This window comes from Mercurialis annua, linkage group LG5, assembly GCF_937616625.2.
Source record: "Mercurialis annua linkage group LG5, ddMerAnnu1.2, whole genome shotgun sequence".
NCBI classification, from domain to species: Eukaryota; Viridiplantae; Streptophyta; class Magnoliopsida; order Malpighiales; family Euphorbiaceae; genus Mercurialis; species Mercurialis annua.
In genome coordinates, this window is record NC_065574.1 from 20,888,369 (window position 1) to 20,894,091 (window position 5,723).

The window sequence follows — 5,723 nt, forward strand, 5'->3', positions numbered from 1 at the left end:
AGGTACTTTCGCCCTTTCATTCGGCCAAGTGCATCCATTTATGGCCATCTAGTCTAATAAAGCGAATGCTTCATCGGTTGTCTTCCTCATTAGTGACCCTCCTGCAGCTACATCTATAGCGCTTCTGCCCAACTCAGTTGACCCATTATAGAAGTTTTGGATCAGATTTTCCCTGGTGATGTGATGATGATGAGGAACTTTCCTATGCATCTCCTTGTATCGCTCCCACGCTTCATGTATTGATTCTCCATCGTTTTGCTGATGAGGCATAATATCCCTTGTCAACTTTGCAGTCTTGGCCATGGAGAAGTACTTGCTCATGAAAGCTTTTGCCAAATTTGACCAATTGTTAATCCCCGCTCTCGGTAATGCATGAATCCATTGCTTTGCTCTATCCCTCAGAGAAAATGAGAATAAACGCAGCAAAACTTCATCCTCGGTCATGATAATGAGCTTGAACGTACTACACACCTCTAGGAAGTTTGCAAGATGCGCATTCGAGTCTTCAGTAGGCAGACCATAGAACTGACAACGAGCCTCTAAGAGATGAATGATACTCGTTTTGATTTCATAGTGAGGCGTTCGCACAGGATGAGCAAATTAGCCATGAGTAGTATTGCCCACATTTGGCTGGAAGAATTCCATCAAAGTCGGCACTCGCTGCCCGTCATTATTCTGGCCTTATGCATTATGCGGATTCTGCTGATTTTGTGGAACCACTCTGTTTTCCATACCATCATTGAGCCCAGGAGGAACATCATCGTCCTTAGCCATATTCAGATTCCTTTGAGTTCAGTGCGCTATTTTTCGAACACTGCGTACAAAGGTAGTGAGGTTTTGCTGAAATGGTTCTAGCGGCAGTCCTTTGCGTCGTGTTTTATGCATACACTATGAGAAGGGTACCCGAAACAACACAATCAACAAACCACACGCGTAAAACAATAAAAATAAAGACTAAAACAAGCCAAGCAATCCTAACTTAGTTGTTAAAGATATGCTTTCCCCGGCAACGGCGCCAAAAACTTGTTGGTTAAAATACATAAGTGTACGTATGCCAACTTGTAATACAGACTGCAAAGTCGGATATCGTACCCACAGAGAAAGCATTTAGATACAACCAGTTAAGAAACTCTAGTTGGATAATCAAAAATATAATTTTGTTTGTTGTGTAATTAAAAGACAGAATTTAACAATTGTAAGTTAAAGTAAACTAAAGCTGTAATTAAAATGATGTTTTTACAATAATGGGAAAAGCAGGGATTATTGATCTTCGTTATGCTGTTTACTTGATTCGTGTTATGGATTGTATTGTTCTCAAAAGGTTCGGACTAATCGAAAGGACCTAGAATTCTTTCTCGAGCAATTGCAGGCAAAAACATAAAACTAACTGATAATAGGTTAATTATTCACTCTCGCTCAATGATTAACCTAAGTATTAATTAATTAAATGATTATAAAGCAAATCCCAAGAACACGCACTCGTTAATTCACTCTCGCACAATCAACTCCTGCGTTCTTAATTATGTTGTTCTATTACAATTTTACTCTCTCGAGCTAAAACTAAAACATATGGCATAGGCTAAGTGATCAGTTTAGGCTAAGCATTAGGCAAAATAATTAAGACGTAATGAGAACAAAAACCCATAAATCCAATTCAATTCAACAGACATAATTCCAATCAATAATCCCCAATGAAGGGATAAGCTAGACATAATAATGGATAAACTAAAAACAATAATTAAAGAATTCATTCTAAGAATAAATTGAATACTGAATAGCAAATTGAAATCAATCGTACCTTGTTAGAAGTAATCTAATAATAATTGCAGTAGAAAATAATAGTAAACTATGAAAACAATTGCGAAACGAAAAGAAAACTAAGAAATTAGGGTTTGTTGTCTAATACAAAATTAAGCGAACCCTATTACAATGATTAAGTCTTGTATTTATACGGCTCTTAATGTTTCCAATGTAGTTAGGTTGAGCGGTAGTGAAATTCCAGAAGTGCCATTGAATTTGGTGGAGATTGCCTACGCAAAAAGGGCATTTTTATCCAGTTCTGCAAATAAATCTGTCGCAGTGTGCGTTCGCACACAAGGGAGTGTGCGAACGCTCACTCTGCCTTTGCTTGGGAGTGTGCGTTCACACACTCCCTTTTGCCTACGCACACCCCTTGCCTTGGTGATAGAATTTCTCCCTTTACTTCTGTTTCCTTTGGCCATGCTCGTGCACTGCTCGCACAACCTGTGCTCGTTCGCACACTCTAATACTCAACCTGACAATTTGTTGTTTTGATCATTCAATTCTGCTCCAGCTTACTTTTTGATCCCTAACTCCTGAATTTCACCAAAAACACTCCGATACTCGTTATAATTACATATTTTACCTGAAAAGCTCAAATTGATAATAAGCCAATAAAACACCAATAAAATAATCAAAACATGCAATTACCGAGTCAAAAACACACCTAAAGAGAGGAGTATTTCTACTCCTATCAGAAACAAATCCTATGGTTTCAGCTTTTTAGCGGTTTAAGCCAAACGTTTAAAACGTTACGAAACAAATTCTAACCTTTCCCCTTCTTAGCGATTAAAGCCAAACGTTTAAAACGTTACGAAACCAATCCAAACGTTAAAAACATTACGAAACAAATCCAAACGTTTCAAATTATTAGCAATTTAAGACAAAGGTTTACAAACGTTACGAAACCAATTCAAACGTTTCACCTTTTTAGCAATTTAATCCAAACGTTACGAAACAAAACTAAAGGTTTCACATTTTTAGAGATTTAAGCCAAACATTCACAAACGTTACAAAACAAATCCAAACGTTTCACCTTTTTAGCGATTTAAGTCAAAGGTTTACAAACGTTACGAAACAAATCCTAACATTTCACCTTTTTAGCGATTTAGGCCAAACGTTTACAAACGTTACGAAACAAATCTAAAAATTTCACCTTTTTAGCGATATAAGCCAAACGTTTGAAACGTTACGGAAAAAATCCAAACATTTAAAACATTACGAAATCCGTCCAAACGTTTACAAACGTTACGAAATAAAAAAAAACGTTTCGCCTTTTTAGCAATTTATGCCAAACATTTACAACCGTTACGAAAAAAATTCAAACGTTTTACCTTTTTAGCGATTGAAGCCAAACGTTTACAAACGTTACGAAACAAAACCAAACGTTTTACCTTTTTAGCGATTTAAGCCAAACGTTTACAAACGTTACGAAAAAAATCCAAACGTTTCCCCTTTTTAGTAATTTAAGCCAAACGTTTACAAACGTTACGAAACAAAACAAAACATTTCCCCTTTTTAGCGATTTAATCCAAACATTTAAAACGTTATGAAACAAATCCAAACATGTACAAACGTTACAAAACCAATCCAAACGTTTAAAACGTAACGAAATAAATTCAAACGTTTAAAACGTTAGGAAACAAATCCAAATGTTTCACCTTTTTAGCGATTGAAGCCAAACATTTACAAACGTTACAAAACAAAACTAAATGTTTCACCTTTTTAGCAATTTAAGCCAAACGTTTCACCTTTTTAGCGATTTAAGCCAAACTTTTGCAAACATTACGAAACAAATCCAAATGTTTCACATTTTTAGCGATTGAAGCCAAACATTTACAAATGTTAAGAAACAAATCCAAATGTTTCACCTTTTTAGCGATTTAAGCCAAGCGTTTACAAATGTTACGAAACAAATCCAAACGTTTCACCATTTTAGCAATTTAAACGAAACTTATAAAACATTACGTAACCAATCCAAACGTTTAAAAAGTTACGAAACAAATCCAAACGTTTCACCTTTTTAGCGATTTAAGCCAAACATTCCAAACGTTACAAATCCAATCCCAACGTTTAAAACGTTATGAAACAAATCCTAACGTTTGACCTTTTAACGGTTTATGCCAAACGTTTACAAACATTACGAAACCAATGCAAACGTTTCCAAACGCTACGAATAAAATCCAAACGTTTCACCTGTTTAGCGATTGAAGCCAAATGTTTACAAACGTTACGAAACAAAACCAAACGATTCACCTTTTTAGCAATTTAAGCCAAACATTTAAAATGTTACGAAACCAATCCAAGCGTTTACAAACATTATGAAATAAAACCAAACGTTCCACCCTTTTAGCAATTTAATCCAAATGTTTACAAAGGTGACGAAACAAAATCAAACGTTTTTCCTTTTTAGCAATTTAAGCCAAACGTTTACAAGCGGTACGAAACAAATCCAAATGTTTCAACTTTTTAGCGATTGAAGCCAAACGTTTAAAATCTTACTAAAACCAATCCAAACATTTCCTGTTTTTAGCGATTTAAGCCAAACACATAAAACCTTACAAAACGTTTACAAATATTACGAAACAAATTCAAACATTAAACCTTTTTAGCGATTTAAGCTAAACGTTTACAAATGTTACGTAACAAATCCAAACGTTTCACCTTTTTAGCGATTGACGCCAAACGCTTACAAACGTTACGAAACAAATCCAAACGTTTCACCTTTTTAGCGATTTAAGCCAAAAGTTCAAAACATTACAAAACCAATCCACACGTTTAAAACGTTATGAAAAAAATCCAAACGTTTTGCCTTTTTGAAATTTAAGCCAAACGTTTACAAACGTTACAAAACAAATCTAAACGTTTAAAACGTTACGAAACAAAACCAAACGTTTGTAAACGTTTGGCTTAAATTTCTAAAAAGGGGAAACATTTGGATTTGTTAAGTAACATTTTAAACGTTTTGATTGGTTTTGTAACGTTTTAAATGTTTGGCTTAAATGGCTAAAAAGGTGAAACATTTGCTATTGTTTCATTACGTTTGTAAACGTTTCGTTCACAAATTTTACGAAACGAATCCAAACATTTACAAAGGTTACGAAATAAATCCAAATGTTTCATCTTTTTACCGATTTAAGCCAAGCGTTTAAAACGTTACGAAACCAATCCAAACGTTTAAAACATTACCAAGCAAATCCAAACGTTTCAACGTATGTTTATAAACGTTACGAAACAAATCCAAACCTGTCACATTTTTAGCAATTTAATCCACCGTTTACAAACGTTGCGAAATAAATCTAAACGTTTCCCCATTTTTGCAATTTAAGCCAAACGTTTACAAACGATACGAAACAAAACCAAACATATCACCTTTTTAGTTATATAAGCCAAACATTTACAGACGTTTCACATTTTTAGCAATTTAAGCCAAAAAAAACCAAACGTTACGAAATAAAGGCGAAACGTTTGTAAATGTTTGCCTTAAATCGCTAATAATGTGAAACGTTTGGATTTGTTTCATAACGTTTGTAAACGTTTGGCTTAAATTGTTGAAGCAGCGGGACGCGCGGGTCCGGATCGTATATTTTAATTCAAAATCGAAATTTCAACAATCTGGATCCTAAAGTTGATCATATAAACAACAAATGGATCGTCATATCATTTAGTAATTAAAACACGCATCTAGGAATCATAAGAAGAATACCTATGTCGATTCTCCAACGATTCTTTTAGTCCTGAAAGTACGGTGACCTCAAGCTCGTCCAAACGAGTATGCGTCCGATTGAATCCTCGCCTTGAAGTAATCCGTAAGAGTTCCTCTTGCCGAACAGCCCTAAGCTCAAACTCTCGCCGCAATTACGTCCTTGCTCGGATGTATGAAAAACGTCGTCAAGTTTTTCCCGTGATTGATGACTACTTGA